This window comes from Rhinopithecus bieti, unplaced genomic scaffold (genome assembly GCF_001698545.2).
Source record: "Rhinopithecus bieti isolate Rb0 unplaced genomic scaffold, ASM169854v2 scaffold_44211, whole genome shotgun sequence".
Classification (NCBI taxonomy): Eukaryota; Metazoa; Chordata; class Mammalia; order Primates; family Cercopithecidae; genus Rhinopithecus; species Rhinopithecus bieti.
Genome location: NW_016817792.1, coordinates 147,435 through 164,820, shown reverse-complemented (window position 1 = coordinate 164,820; position 17,386 = coordinate 147,435). Strand labels below are relative to the sequence as shown.

The 17,386-nt window shown below is 36.2% G+C and overlaps 1 protein-coding gene across 1 annotated transcript in view; it reads left to right on the top strand.

Annotated features, from left to right (window-relative positions):
* Nucleotides 1-17,386, top strand: part of FGF13 (fibroblast growth factor 13) — a 231,379-nt gene that overhangs the window by 118,801 nt on the left and 95,192 nt on the right. The window lies entirely within an intron of this gene.

Sequence of the window (17,386 nt, the reverse complement as noted above, 5' to 3'; positions counted from 1 at the left end):
TTTTTTCATTTCTTAAGGTGGAAACATAAATCATTTATTTTATAACTTTCTTCTTTTTGAGTGAAGGCATTTGAAGGTACACATTTTCCTATAACAACAGCTTTACATTAACTTCATTGTTTTGATATATTGTACTTAATCATTCAAGTCAACCTATTTTCTAACTTTCTTTTTGAATTTTTTTTTACTCATGACTTATTTAGATATATAATGTTTGATTTCTTATTATGGGGGTGGTCTATGTACATTCTGGATGTTAATTCCAAACTTGATATTTGGCAGTCAGATAACATTCTGTTTGATTTCTTATGAATGCATTTAAATATGGGTTGTGGCTCAGCTTATGGTTTACTTGGTGACTATTTCATGTGAATTAATGTGTTATTTGCTGTTGGTCAGTTCTATAAATTTATATCAGGTCAAATTGATTGACAGTGTTTTTCAATTCTTCTATATTCTGACTTTGAATACAATTTCTGTCAATTCTTGAAAGATGCATATTGCAACTTCCAACTATGATTATGGATTTACCTATGTTTTCTTTTAGTGTTATCAATCTTTTGCTTCAAGTATGTAGTGCCTTTGTTAGTAGGCACACACACATACAGGAATTTGTGTATTATTTATTAATTGAGCATTTTATAATTATGACATTTCCCCCATTATCTCTGATAATATTCTTCACCATGAAGTCCACCTTATCTAATAGTTATACAGTCACAATCTTTGTTAGGATTTGTGTTTGCAATGTCTATATTTTCTATCTTTTGACTGTTATTCTTTATGTTTAATGTCTGTTTCCTGTAAGCAATATGTAATTGAGTCTCTCTTCTTCTAGCTCCCAAATTCTGACTTTTATTTCATTTTTTAGTCAATTTTATTGTAATGGTTCATGTGTTTGGATATAAATCTTCCATTTTAGTATTTGAGTTCTGTTTGTCCCATCTTCTCTGTGTCCCTCTGTTTTCTTTTAAATGTTTCGGGGTGAATCAAATAACTTTTACATTACATTATTTTATTATTTTTAGCATTTCTTAAGATTACAATATGCATCTCTAAATTATCTCTGCTACTTTCAAAACATATTGTATTACTTCACAAACAAGGTAAGACATTTACAACATTATTGTTCCAATTTTCTTACAACCTTCATGATTGTTTTCTCATATTTTATTCCATATGTGCTATAAACCTCTCATTACAATTCTATTATTTTTTAATAGCAGTCAATACACATTGATGTAATTTCTATATACATGCACACATTAGTTTTAAAATAAAGATCTTTAATATTTTACCAATTTATTTACTCTTGGTGTTTTTCATTTCTTCCTGCAGGATTGGATTTTTATATGATATAGTTTTCCTTCATTATAAAGAGCATTTTTGTTCATTTATTTTAGTGTATATCTGCTGGAGAAAAATTCTTTGTTTCTTTTCTTCTGAAAACTTATTTATTTTACCTTTATCTCTGAAGCATATTTTTGCTGGGTATGTAAGTCAAGTTTGGCAGATTTTATTTTTCTTTCAGCACTTTAAAGATGAGATATTTCATTGTCTTCTGTCCCTCATTGTTTTGGTCAGAAGTTATATATCTCTCTTATTGTAGTCCCACTGTAGGTAGTGTTTCTGTTTTCTCTGCCTGCTTCCAAGATTTTCTCATTATCTTTGGTTTTTAGCAGTTTGGCTATGATATGTTTAGCTGTTTTTTGTTTGTTTGTTTGTTTTATTAGTCTTGTTTGATATTCTCTGAGATTCTTAGATATATAAGATGTTATCTTTCATTAATTTTGAAAAATTCTTGGCCATTATCCCCTCACATGCTTCTGCTTGATTCTCTCTTCTCCTGAGACTCCAAATTACTCATGTGCCAGATGGTTTGCTGTTGTCCCACAGATATCACACACTGTTCCTTTTTTTTTTTTTAACTGTTTTATTTCTTTCTGTTGCATTTGGATACTTTGTTTGGATACTTGTTTCCAAAGTACCAAGTCACAAATTCCTTTCTCTACTATGTTCAGTCAACTGATTAGCCCTTACAAAGAATTCATCTCTGACATTCTACATTTTATTTCTAGCTTTTCAATTTTTTCTCTATTTGTACTTTCCATCGCAACACGTAAATTATGCATTTATTCAAGCATGTTATTTACTTTTCTCAGTAGACCTTTTAAAATACGTATCATAGTTATTTTATGGTCCTGTTTGATAATCCCATAACCTGGGCCATCTCAGACTCAGATCTATCATTCGAGTATGTTTCATATATTCTTCCTTTCTTTGTAAGTCTTTTCTTGTTGTTTATCTAATTTCTATTTGAAGGCAAGTCACTATGTGTAAAAGAACAGAAACTGAGGTCAATTATGTCAATGTCCAAAAATAAGAATACCTTTTCTTCTATTAGGTCATTAGTATTTTGTTTGGGATCAATCTACTCTTAGATTGATCTGGATCTGCGCTTTAGTGACATTCATTTCACCACAGACTTTACCTTATTTAAGAGCAGGATCACCATCTTATCTATAGCAATGCTTTAGCTATGAGTACCTGGATGGTTTGTCTCTGTTCTCTTAACACCATACTTCTACAAGCTCTGTGTTCCATAGCACAGGCAGGAGGGTGTGTTCTCTCTTACATTTTTTACCCTTCACAACAGTAGCGGGTCAATGGTGTCTCTCAGATGTTATTCCTAGCCTTCCTGTACCACGCACCTAGGACTGGGAGAGGAGGTCTCTCTCAGCCCTTATTCCCCTCTCCCAATAGTAGATGGTCACTATTTCCTACTCATTGTAAAGCCTAGAGTGTGGGAGGGTTTTAACTCATACTTTCTGAAATGTGTTTACTAGCATATATTAGACTTGTGCCTGAGTACCATTATCGCAAAAGTATGCGAACTCAATATAATGTAAATAAAATATCCACCAGTCACATAATATTCCAAAACTCTGTGCATACTTGACTAAGCAATAATTACACATATTGCCTGGTTAAACCCAGTCTCCAATTTGGATACCAGAGTTTGTTCTTGGTAAATTTTAAATGAAAATACTCTTTAAAGATTCAAGGGGCAATGGCTCAAGGGATGGAGTACTCAAGGAATGGGAGATACTCCCCAATTACATCTAGATGAGAGATGGCTTCCACTCTGAAACTTTGGATAACCAGGAGTTATATAACCCACAGAGCCAAAACAAGAAAGTTGCAAAAATTGTGTTACTTGGAGTGGAATATTATCAAACAAGCCATTCCATGATGGATTATGGTTCATCAAAGACTTTGATCTAATATAAATGTATTTATATTTTACTGCATGTAAGGATCCTCATCAGAGTATTAATTCACGCATTTTTCTTTAGTTTTTGCTAAGTTTGACTTTGGAAAGGATAATATAATATGAAAATACTGGATGAATAAAAGTCACTCTTAACACATAAGTTTCCCATCTGTCTTCTTTTTCATATTTATTGTTACGACCTTTTGAACTTGGGAGACATTTTTTGCACACAATCGAAATAAGGAGTTACATGAAAGTAATGTCCAAAGATGAAAGCCTAAAATTGCAGAACGTATATGTTTTTCCATCTCTTTATTGTTCATGTTCACCATAATGCTTTGGGGAACATTCTTTATGGGCTATACTTTCAAACATCTAATTTAAAGACAAGAAAATATTAATCATTAGCCTAGTTCCACGTTTTTCCTAGGTAGATTTCCTTAGTAGAGTACAAAGAATGTATTAGCTTCACATTGATATCCTATGTATTTCTAGGGTAAATCTAGAACTCTTCTCCCATGTAATTAAATAGGGTGAATTTGTTCCACAGTTATTTTCTCTATGCATCTCATTGTATTTCATCGTGTAGAAAGTAATGTGATTATGGGCTTTAGTCAGAATGTTATTTTGTTCACTTAAGATTCATTCTCAGGAAGGTTGAACAAATTTGAATTTCATATGATAGCTTTCTTTATGTGCTTCAGTAACTCTCTCCCTTTATATAAGAGAAAATCTTCTTGTTGAAGAGATCTACAGATCTCCCCGGGGCCTGTGGGGCCTGAACTAGCAGCAGGGGAGGCTTCAATGAAGGCTACTGCTTCCTGTGCCTCATTAATAGGGGTGCTATGCATATTTCCCAGAGAGAATGTTGGTGTTGCAGTTACTAACCCTTCTAGATATTTGATACCGAGTAAAATTAGCCTTATTTCCTAAAGCCTCTGAGTTTTTTAAAAAATGAATCTTACTCCTTTTCTTTATGTGATGTCGAGCAAGTTACTTAGTCTTTCTGAGCATCACTTTCCATATCAGAAAAAATTGAAATACACTTAATACCTACTTTGAAGGATTATTGTAATGATTACAGATATGGTTTATAATGAGCTTGGTACTTGGTAGGCACTTACCAAATATGAGCTGTCATTATGGCAGCAAAGCAGAGTGTTAAAAGTAGGGACTCCAGATCCAGACTGTTTGTGACCAAATCCTGGTTCTGATATGTACTAGCTGCTATTTGGGCAAATTGCTTAACCTCCCTTCCTCTCAGTTTTATCATCCAAAAGTTAGGAGTAATAACAGTACCTACCTCATCAGTAGGATTAGGTTAATTAATACATGTGTAAGACCCGTGTTTGGTGCATAGAGTAAGTGCAATATAAGTATTTGCTGTTATTCTTCTCCATTTCAGACAGCCCATACTAGGGCAAGTTGAGGAGATGGAAGACCATTAGAGGTCTTAACTGAGTATCAGTCATCTCAGTTGGTCTACAGTAGATAAGAGATTATGACTTTTTGTCAAAATGTATGCGCAGATAAAGCTGTCTTTAATAGTATATGTATATCAACAAGAAGAATAACAAATGCAGCAATTACAATTTATTAAGTGTGTACTACAAGTGAAACACATGCTAAACTCTTTACAAATATTAACCATTTAGTTCTCCCAGTTACCCTTGGAGGTAGACACTACGGTTATTTAAATTTCACAACAGAAAAAATTGAAGATCAGAGAGGTTAAATAGCATTCTAAAGTCACATATCTAGTGTGCTACTGGATTGAGATTCACAATTAAATTTCCCAGTTATAAAGCCCATGCTCTTAACCACTCTGCCATATAGTCCACTGTCTTCTGCACTAAGTGGGAAGCTTACCCCAGGGCTTCAGGATTCCTGTGCTGCATGATTTTTTTTTTTCAGTTTGATGTAGCAACTGAAAACCCTCATAACTATTGTCTTGTTGATTAGTGGTGGACTAATTAAATTCAAAGAACTTTCATGTCCATAGGCCTTGGGGGTCATATAACTTAGGTCTGTCATTTTATCGGTGTGGAAGTAGATGCCCAGAGTATAGATGGAGCTTTCCTGAAGTTTAAGACTAGTTGGTAGGAAAACTGATACTCAAATCCCAGGATGTCTGTTTCCATCATTCCACCAAGCCTGTAGTTTGAAAAATGGCAATGACAATGCAACTTTTACACAACTCAATGCTGTTTCTAGTTATGTGCAAACCCATAACAAATGTTACCTTATTATAATGCGTAGCCCTTACTTTTGCAAATGCAAAGTCATGCTTTGTTCATTACCAATAATATAATATTTTTACAGGAGGGGGTGAGCGGGGAGGAACTTCAAGCTTCCTGAGTACCTAAAAGTAAATATCAGTACAAATACATGCCAAATACCGTTAGGAAAATATCCATTATATTATCAATACTCCTTGCCCTAAATGGCATTTCTCTACTGCAATCATGAACACCATCTGCAGCCAGCTTCCCCGAAGAAGTACAGACTTGAAATTCATAATGTCTGGTGCTGGCACCCTTAATACTGAAAAATCTTACTGTACTGCTTAGGAAGAACAAGTGTGCAGTTTCTGATTGAATGAGACATAAAGGAGCTGTTCTTGACCCATTTTGACTTCTCGTGCACTGGCTTTTAAATCCAGGGAGTTGTATCCCCTGGGTAAATGACCATATCATGGCCTTCAGTAGTCTTTACTTGTTGCTTTTCTATTAGCAGTGACGAAGGATGTGCATGCTTCTCCTATAGACCTGTTGGTGCAGTATTATTTATGTACTCAAGATGGTCCTCTTAACTCCAGAAATTATAAAGTTAGAGGGAAAAAAAGAATGAGTAAAAAATAGGCCTTATTTTTACATACATCTTTGGAGCCCCATGGTACCACATTACTTATTTCCCCATAGTTCGAATTAAGTAGAAACTTTGTTCAGACCAGATGGTCTCTGAGGTGGTTTCCAGATCAAGGTAAGAAATGAAGCAAACTGTAAGTTGTAAAACATATTGAACCATAGCTCACAAAACAGATAAATTGAAGCCAACTGTGATGTGCAAGACATACGAAACTCCAAATATTTTAATAAACTTATAAAATGTTTTGAATAATTTTAGGTTTACAGAAAAGTTGCAAATATAGTACAGAGAATTCATATATACCCTTCATCTAGGTTTCCCTAAAGTTAACATACTATGGTACATCTGTCAAAACTAAGAAATCAACACTGGTACATTATTATCAACTAAACCCCTGACATTATTTGGATTTCCCCAGGTTTTCCACTGAGGCCCTTTTTCTGTTCCAGGATTCAATCCAGGATAGCACAGTGCATTTAGTCATTATGTCTCCTCAGTCTCCTCTGGTTTGTGAGAGTTTCTTTGCTTTTTATTGGTTTTTAGCTCAGACTGTTTTAATAGTAATTCCACATGGCTTATGCGTCCTAAAGATAAGACCACTGACTATTCCAGCAATTTGCCTAGTTTACGAATTCCAACCTGCATTGTTAAGTACCACACTTAACAACTTCTGTCCTAAAATGAATTACCTTTGACTAACCCCAGCCTTGAAAACCCTGGAAGTACTTTTGCTAACTCCTCCTTTTAACATAGTACTGAGACTCTGTCAAGGGAGACTTTCTCTTGCTTAGTGTGTTTCACATACCCGGCTTTGTATGATCAGCAGGTTTCTCTGGTAGTCTTTGTGTGAGGGCTTTGACAAAAGGGTCTATGATGATACTATTCAATCATCTACTAAATGCAAGAATCCCTTCCACAACATCTGATTGGTACTAGCACAGGTCTGTGTGATCCCATGGCCCCTCTATGAACATTGCCAGTGACAAGACATTGATTACCTTTCAAGATAGTCCATGCTACCTATTTTTAGACAATCCCTATTGTTGGAAATGTCTTCATCAAAATGAACCCTAATCTATTTCCTTGCAGCTTCTCTTCATTTGTCCTATTTCTGTCTTCCAGAAAATCAAAATATGGGATGGAAAGTAAGCTCCGTGCACAGTTCCACTCAAGTGGTATGCAAGGAGTCGGAAACAATTGGGTGGTCGTAGCTTTTTTCACATAGTGTCACTTGTTAGTTGTGTGAATTTGGGCTAATGACTCAACTTCTCTGGGTCTTAATTTTCTTACCTGATAAAACAAAACAAACAGAAAAACACCCTACCTCATAGGAGTGTTGTAAAAATGAAAGAAATAACACATATTGAAGCACCTGCCACACTGACAAGCTCAGAGAATTCTCTTAATAAATGACAGTTACCTTTTGGTCAGATGATCACCTCCTGAGTACCCAAGATGAAATGTACCATTTATGTTATATTGCATTATTGTATTATTAGTTCTGCTTCACAGCAGTGAATTCCAATGTTCCCTTCTTGTAAACTAATTTCTTAAAAGGTTTAATTTTATTTTTCTGTTGACCTTTTTTTCCCCTCAAGATTTAATTAAGTTGTTACTGAACAGAATTGAAGTGTTAAATAACCTAAGACGATGGGTTTCTAGCATTCATGAATTCCATGCATTGAAACCGGTGAGATTAGTCATGGTAGTGGATGGGAGAGCTTGGCAGGGATTAGCAAATACTCCTGTTAATCAGCAGAATGTGCAAATTAGGCCCTGGCTCATGGCATTGATATAAATCTCCATGGCAACACCAGGGTTAGCTGTTTACATGTGAAGAAGTGATTTCAAAGCTGCAAAGGATGATAGAAATTACTGCAATGACCATAAATAGGAAAAAACTGAGGAAAGGAGAAGTATTCCCACTTCTTAAAGAAATTCATACAACTTTCTGTAAATTTAGTAGTAGTTTTACCATCTCTGAGCCTCTACTACTGGAAAGTTAATTGACAGTGATATAAACAGAAAGAAAGTAAGAGGGAGTAGAAGAGGGTCTGAAATCATTCATAAAATATACAAAAAAAATTGTATACAATATACATTTTTTGTATATTTTATGACCTCTGACCAAATAACTATAAATCAGGATTATTTCCATATCTGTGTGTAGCAGGACTGTCTGAGTTAGTATCCTAGTTCCACCATTCATTAGCTGTGTGACCTTAGGCAAAATTTTTAATCTCATTGTATCTTTCCTCCTCACCTATAACGTAGAGCTAATAATAGTACCTACCTCAGAAAGTTGTTATGAGATTTGGATAAGTTAACATATACAAAGTATTTGGAACAATGGTTGGCCCAGAGTAAATGCTTGTAAGAATGTTAGCTGCTATTATTGTTATCACTGTTATTATTATTCCTGTTAGTTGGTCATAATTCTTGGGTATAGACTACCTTTCTATTTTATACCCTGTAAAGAAACTACAGAGTGGGAAAGGTTATATTTTTCATTTTCTAATTTTGTTTGTGCTGGAAAAGAGACTTGGAAATGTCAGCACTAGAGAGGTTTTATAGATATTATCATTTTCAATTTCAGTACAACACTTAAGAAAATGATAGCTGTGATTCTAGTTGAAACATAGGATCCAAGTAAAGCCACTTTATTATTTAAACTCTCATCAAAATCCAGGAGCAGGTGGATATCTGTAAAATGTGATGTGATGAAAATTGAATTAGTTTACCTCAGAAATAGAGCTACCTTTTTAAACATATATGTAGCTCTGAAAATTAAACCCAGGCCCCTGTCCTCTCATGGACCAATTTTCTCTGTGGTTTCAGCTCATTTCATCTTACTTGTGTCTGTTGGTTGATTAGGCTTCTAATCCAAGCAGGGTAATTGCCGTAATTCAAGTTTGGATTCAATTTTCAGTGCTTACATTTGATGGGAGATTATTCAAATAGATACTGGGCTGTTTGCTTTGTGAGGTCAAAATTGTTGCTACTTTTTTATTAATGCCAGCAAATCTCTTGCCAGTCACCACACAGTGGTTCAAAAGCTTTTGGAGGCAGCCTAATGGAGCTGAAAGGGAGTGAGACTAGGAGTTAGAAACCTTGGTTGGAAACCCTGCTGGCCTCCTCTTCTATCTGACTCTTGGTCGTTCACTCTGATGTTTCTTTATTTGTGTTTCAATTTTATTTTCTTGTGCACCTTTTTGTAAGCCACTTCAATTCTTCTTTGGAATGAGATAATTAATGAGTTAATGAATGATGAATTAATAAATTTGTTGTGTGCTGTTAAGCAAACCACGACCTCTTGGTGGGACACAATTGTCCGGTTTATAAAAAGATCCAGTTGAAACCTACTGTGCCTACTTCACTAGTTCTCATGCAGATTGAATAAGACATTGGTTGTGAAAGAGTTTCGTGAGACAGAGTATTGTATAATTGTATACTTGTAAAAGAGTATTTTAATATCAGAATATGGCTAAACTATGGACCAACATAATTACTAACCTGATTTAACTTTCCCTTGAACAAGATCAAAGGCCGGTGCCGCGGTGGCTAAGCCTGTAATCCCAGCACTTTGGGAGGCCGAGACGGGCGGATATAAGGTTCAGGAGATCGAGACCATCCTGGCTAATACGGTGAATACCACCGTCTCTACTAAAAATACAAAAAAACTAGCCGGGCGACGAGGCGGGCCGCCTGTAGTTCCCAGCTACCGGAGGCTGAGACAGGAGAATGGCGTGAAACCGGGGAGGCGGAGCTTGCAGTGAGCTGAGAGCCCGCCAACAGCACTCCACCGTGGGTGGCAGAGCAGACTCCCCCGTCTCCAAAAAAAAAAAAAAAAAAAAAGAATCAAATAGTCCCTCTGTTATACTTTAATGCCTGAACATGCTTCGTTGTTATTAAAACATGACCTTAAGTCCTACATACTCTAACATTTAATTGTACATAACCTACTCATGCAAAATGGAACCTGGTCTGCATTTCATTTGCTTCAGATGTCCCCTGTGCAGTTTCCAAAGGGAGAAAGAGAGAGTTAGCTAATTCATTTATTCATAAAACTATAATTTATTGAGCCCCTACTCTGTCTAGATGTGGAGACCCAGAGATGAAGTCCTAATCCCTGCCTCAGTGAGCTCACTATTTAGTGGGAAAGACAGACAAGTGGAAAGAAATTAATCTTACAGTTGTCATTAAATAGCTATATATATATATATATATGGGCTATGGAACAGAACATTTTTACATGGGAAATTTGAGGAAGGTGTCCCAGAAGAGGTCATATCTGAGATCAATCCTAAAGACTTTGCTAGGTAGGAGGGAATAGAATTTTCAAGGGTATAGCAGTTGGAGTGGCTAAAGGGTATGAGGAGGTTATTTTGGAGAAAGGAAATACTTTGGTATGCCTGAAATACAGTGTGTCAGAGAGTGACAAAAAGTAAGTGTGACAAAGAAATCTGGGTCCCGATACTGGAAGGCTTGTGCATGATGAAGAGCCACTGAATACCTGTTAGCAGGGCATAATGTGATCAGATATGTAGGTTAGAACTGTAGCAGTGAGCAGAGTAGTTTGATCACAGGCAAGACAAGAGGCAGAGGAATGCGGTTAGGAGACTATGATGAAATTCAGGAAAGAAATGAAACAAGAATAGATGAATGCCTTAACAATTGGAATTTAGAGGTGCTATGAAGAAGGTATTTGGTTACCCCTTGGATGTAGAGTGGGAGGAAAGGAAAGAGTTGAGGATAATGCCCAGGTTTCTGGTTTGGTTAAAATAGAAGATGTATCCAGAAAGGGGTGAGATAAAAGAAACACCATTAATCACTACATGGATAAGAGAAGAGGAATCAGTATTGGGAGATAAGTTCAATTTTGGATTTGTTTCGTTTGAGGTCCTGAGGGTCAATTGGGTATAACTATCCTTATATGGAGCTCAGAACTGAGTAGATGAAAGCAGTGGAGACCATTGGAGTTGTCATAGTGTAAATGGTACTTCTCTCCTGCACTATTCATATGGCTGGGTCCATATCATATTTTAAGAGTCAGCAAAATGTTATCTCCTTTTAGAGGCCTTCTCTAACCTTCCAATTTCAGTTAGGTTCTTCTGCATTACTCTTGAATGACATATTTTTATAGCAGTAATCACAATTTATAACTAATTATATGTGTTGTTTATTATCTGACTCCTCATTACACTATAATTTTCATGTGGTCAAGATATCTGCTTTGATCACCACTGAATACCTACAACTCCGCCTGGCACATAGTAGATGCTCAAAGAACATTTGTAGGATGGATGAATAAAGTCACTAGACCAAATACCTAGAAAGAAAAGATTGAAGGAGAAAATTAGAGGGTATAGGAGAGAATCCTAAAGCACTCATGGTTAATAAGAGGAAAGGGGAACCAGAAAATGAGACAAAGTAGGAGCAGTCAAATACAGATATGAGGAAAACTAGGAGAGCATAATGTTGGACAAGCCAAGGGGAGAAGGTTCATGTGTTACAAAGAGAATGGTCAACAGCATCAAACACTGCTGAAAGGTTGTATAAAGTAATGACAGAGAACAAGGCATTGGATATGACAATAAGAAGGTTACCGATCACTTTAGTAACAGTAGTTTTAGTGATATGGTGAAAGTAAAGAATGAATGAGGACTTATAGTCAATATGTTGAATATATTGCTTGTTACTACCTGTTCTACAAAAACACAGAAACAGTAAAATATTACCGTAAGTCTTTGACAATATGCAAGAGAATTCAAAAGCAAAAAAAGGAAACTCTGTAGGTGATAGAAATTAAGAAACAATTCAAAGCCAAAGCAAATTACAGCAGTTGAAGTTAAATGGCCATCAAGTGTAGCAGAAGTGGGTATATACCCTGGGACTTAAGTTGAAGCCACAGCCCTGATACAGAGCCCTGAATTTACTGCACAACCCCAGGAGCCAATGAGTCCAATTCAGTTCATGACAAATCAGGGTCCAAGGCCTGGGGACACAGAATGTAAGTGGGGTTTCCATTCTGGGCTGAGAATATAAGATATTGGAACCCACATCTGAACTCATACTATCAATCTGTACTGGGAAATTAAAATAAAAACTGATCTGTTAATCAGTGAAACCCATAGAGTGCTGGCAGAGAAAAACACAACACTATTGAGGTAGATAACTGTACTATCCAGGGTTCATGTGGTATTTTACAGAGAACAACTCTCCTGTTGAATGTAAGCACACAGTCGAATTTACAGAGCAAGAAGAGGAATAAAACACCATGGAAGAGTCAGCAGTGACAGTAACCAGAGTAATTCAGACTCCAGAAATAAGGCAATATGAAAGAGGTTTTAACATACGTGCATAAGTGTCATCAAAATGTTCAGTAAGATAAAGGAATAAAATTCATAAGATATGGTCAGAACATCATGAAAAAATAGCAGACATATTATCAAACACCAAACAAAATGTAAATATGTATATGTATTTAATATATGTGTATATATATTATATATTATAACATTTGTGTAATGTATGTTTTAATGTCCATTCACTTATTGTATAATATATAACTAGTATTTCTATCAATTGACAGTAAAAACAATCAGACAGATAAATTCCAGCTAAGAGGGGAGCAGTGAAGCACCCAGATTTTGCAAAAAAAGACATAGAGATGGAACTAGAAGAGAAGGAAGGAATGCTGAAGGAGAGACTAAATAAAAATGCAATATTTTATCCATGTATTTCTGCGTTTTGTGGAAGAATAGGTAGGATGCGCCTAACAGAAATTTCAGTAGAACAATAGAGATTTAAAGAGAGGCAATAAGTAAAGAGTTGATAGCTAAATTTCCAGAATTGAAGCACAGCAATACAAAAACTGATTAAGCACAGTTGAAGAGGAATACAGTGAGCAGGGAAATTTTCAATATGTTTTCAATATATTCAAATACCAACCAAATCCTAGTTGTTTCTCTCCTGTAGGAATATTGAAATCTATATAGATGAATTACTGGCATGACCTGGCTTGGACAACCTTTTCACACAATCTTTAATTTGTTAGCTTAAAGTTTTATCATCATAAAATTATTTATTGACTGCCCAAGTGAAAAATGTCTGGTCTCCAACTTCACTCCAGTCATATCAGGAGAATGGCTGACTTACACATGGCATACATGCCAATGTAATTTTTATTTTTATTGGCATCTTTCTAAACGGATTACTTCTACTGGTGCCAGTCAGAAATCAGTAACAACTGTATACTTGGACATCAATGTTGACAATATGTGCTGAATGCGATCAGCAGGAAAAAGAAGACAATCTTTTATAAGCAAGGAATAAAAACTTACAAATGTTCATCAGAATATCCACATGGCACAGTCGATTTCTCCCAATCCCCAATGGTTGATGTTCAAAGTGTAGGGATATAAAAATCTAAAGGTTTTGCAAGTTCTTTAAGCTGAGTAATATGGCCTAGTAAAAAGAATACAGTACCAGGAGTCAGTCGAAATCCAGGTTTGAAGTCTGGCTTTACCTAATTTCGTTCCCCAACTTCTGAGCTTCTTCCCATCCTCCCACATTCATCTTCACTGACAGGTTTTGTTTTCTGAAGCTGGACTCAATTCCTGCCTTCCTGCCCTCCTGCCCACGGAGTTAGCTGTGCCCTCTTTGGGCTCTGAAAACACTGGATATTTAGTATCATTCTTAAAGTGCTTGTCACACTTCTGTTTTAGTGAACTCTTTACTTCTCTTTCTCCTCCACTTGAGGCCAGGGACAGTCCCTGGAGAGGCAGTAGAGTCGTTTTTTAAAACATGAGATATAAAGTCAGTATGCATGGATTCAAATTCTGACTCCACCACTCCCTACACTAATGAATGCATTATCTTTTCTTCATCTCAGTGTGTTAATCTGTAAAATGGGGATAAGTCCATAAGGTTATTTTAAGTATTAAAAGAGTAAACAAAGATAACGTACAATAAGTCCTCGCTTAAATGTCATAAATAGGTTCTTAGAAACTGCAACTTTAAGTGAAATGACACACAGCAGGTCTTCAAATAATGTCCTTTCCTTCAATATTGTTTCCTCATAATGTTGATGAGAAGAAATTTTGGTTTCGTTATGACATTTCGCTTAAAATTGCAGTTTTCAAGAACATATCAATGCCACTAAGTAATGATTTATTGTACTTTGAATAGTGCCTGGAGGAGAGTTGGTGCTCAATACATTAGAGCTAGTAGTATTTTTGTATCCTTCAGGTCTTAGTTCAGTACTTGGCAAATAGTTCTCAGTAAAGTTTGAATGAATAAATTAATGAATGAACAAATGAACAAATGGCCCAAGCCAAATGTATTTAACTTCTCTTGCCTCAGATCTCTTCTCTAAAATGAAATCTTTAGGTGAGCATCAAGGTTCCTGTTAGGAAATCAGTCTCTAAAATTGCTTGAGGCCTTCAGTGGTTGCAAGAAAACTTGCTAAATAAGTTCAGTCAGTTGACTGTACTTTTAACTGTTTGTCAGAAGGGAAAAGATAGAGCAAATTAGCTAGAATAGATATTGGAGAAACTCCTAATTACAAAAGGATAGTCATGGGCTTCCTAGTATGGAAGTGAATACACTGTGTATAACATTTTTCTCTCTTTTGGCTGAACTCAAGCTTCCTGTAGTTAAAAACAGATGGCACAAAAAAAGCTTACAGTGTGGAAAGCCAGTTTTTCCTATATGAAAAGAACTGAGTGTTTGAAGTGCTTTAACTTCTTGTCTCTGCTAAGTAGTGATGGAGAGAAAGGCCGGGAAGTGTCCTTTGGGTCTCATAGCATTCCAAAGTCCCAGATTACCTGAGTCAAAGCAGGTTCCAGTGTCAAACTATTTCTTGGACTAGGAAACAAAGAATAACATTAAGTAGTGATTTATAGTCCTATAATTTTCATGAGAAAGTTAGCAATGTTTTCTTTAAATATTGCTGTAAGAAGTTATTGAATGTTATGAACTGTGCTTATAACTAGAAATAGATCATATGTATTATTTTTATTTCATAATTCAGTTTTGTTAAAGAAAAAAAACTGATTAGAAAATCATGCTATATTTCATCTTGTTCAGTCCCCCAAGCAAAAAGATAGTCACATCCAGACACCACTGTTGAGCAACCCAAATTCCAGACCCACTGCCAATGAGGAAAGAAGTGGTATTTAAAGGTCTGGCCTTGTACACATAAATTGTACTTTTTGGCTAAGGATCCTTAGTTTAAATACTTGCACTTCCACTTATGTACTAGCCAGGAAACCATAATCATATCACTTCGCCTTTCTAGGCTTCACTTTCCTCACCTTTGCAACAGCAATAATGATAATACGTACCTTACATGTTGTTGTAAGGATTAAAGGGAATAAGGTTATAGCACTTAACAAGTTGCTTGTCCAATTATAACCATAGTATTTATTGAGTGTTATCATCATTTCCAACCCCAGTTTTGGGAAAAACAAATCTAAAGCAGAGGGGACAGCTTAAAAATCATCTAGGGCATCTGCACAACTCTTTCATCTAGGGCATCTGCACAACTTGTCTTTCATCTCCTCGGAATATGGAGGATAGTATTTTCTCTGAATATACCAGGTTCTTCTGCCCAAATCTTGGTCAGTGTCTGAAAAGAGTTGTGTTAAGACTCTTAATCCTGAGGGAACACTAAAGTATTTTCCCATTACCTCTGTGTTGCTTTAAGAAATATAAATTCTTGATAGGAAATTGGGGTAAAACAGTGCCATTGGCAAGTAGGAAATCCACCAGTGTTCCTTAATGCTAGTTGTGAATCTTGCCTCCATATGCTAAATAGTAACAGACACTAGATCATTTGCCCACACTGCATTCCTCTCCTCAAATCCTGAGTTTAGGTCACCTTCCAGTAACTTTATTTCCTGAATTGGCTTAAATCCAGAAAAATTAGGTTGTCTGTTTTTGCCTCAAATCCTCCATCATTTTTTCCCCTAGCTTTTCATTTAGATTACCTAGTTCACTGGGCAAGAAATGAACCCAGTGTTACAGATACTTTGCCTCTGATTCTTGTACATTTTTAGGCTGCCATAAATGTCTCACCAGAGAAACACCTCATTTATGTTTGTTAGCTATCATTTAGTTCATAAAATAGAAATTGTTCCTTCAAGATCTTCAAATATTATTGAGTAAAACAGAATCAAATTCACTTAGAGAACCTGATGCTTTTCTTGGCTCTAGACACTCTGTCACCACTGAAGCAACCCATTTGATTAATAATACATTTATTGTGTCTACAAAGTGTTATCTGCAAGTTGGATGAGAGAAACTTTAGGAAATGAATGTGACTGCCTTGATCCACATGCTCCAGGTTCATCCAGTATGATCTTCCAAAGGCAAAAGCACTAACAATCAGCTTTGTGCTTTGGTTCACACCTGTAATTTCCAGCACTTTGGGAGGCCAAGGTGGGAGGATCACCTGAAGCCAGCAGATAGATAGAGACAAGCCTGGGCAACAAAGAAAGACCTTAGCCTTAGAAAGAAAAGTAGTTAAATGTGGTGGCATGTGCCCATAGTTGCAGCTACTTGGGGACTGAGGTGGGACATGGCTTGAGCCCAGGAGTTAGAAGTTACAGTGAGCTGATCATGCCACTGCACTCCTGACTGGGTGACAGAGAGACCAGGTCTCAAAAAAACAAAACAAACGAAAACAACAACAAAAGCACTAGCAATCCCCATGTCCTATCAGAGGGAACCTTTGCCTTCTCATAATGGTGTTACTGCCCCTTTCCACTTTCCCTGTGATTACTTCGTGGTGGCAGGTCATGGTTATACAATTCGTAGTGTAGTTTTTATGACAGAATGATAGTCTTAATGAAAATCAACCCACATACCCACCTAGATAGAAAAGGTTTTGTTGTATTCATAAAAGCTTTTATAGAAGAAAATCAGCAATCAATTATAGTATTTAACAACCCTCTCTGAAAAGAATGTTTTCCTTGTACCAAACTTAAATCCCCACATATTAAAGCTTAAGCTCATTTCCTTGTGTTCTCTCCTCAAGATTAAGAGAGAAACCTCCACCCCAGAAAGCTGCTATTTCTCTCCAGGTTTTCTTGATTAAATGGCCAAGCAGGTAATCAGAGGCCTTGAACTCTCGATGTTGCAGCTGCCATGGCTAATTAAATGGTGAAGTGCTGAATTCACGGACATGATTAATACCATCAGGGCGTTTTATGGCTTTAATGTTCATAAATTATGACTGAA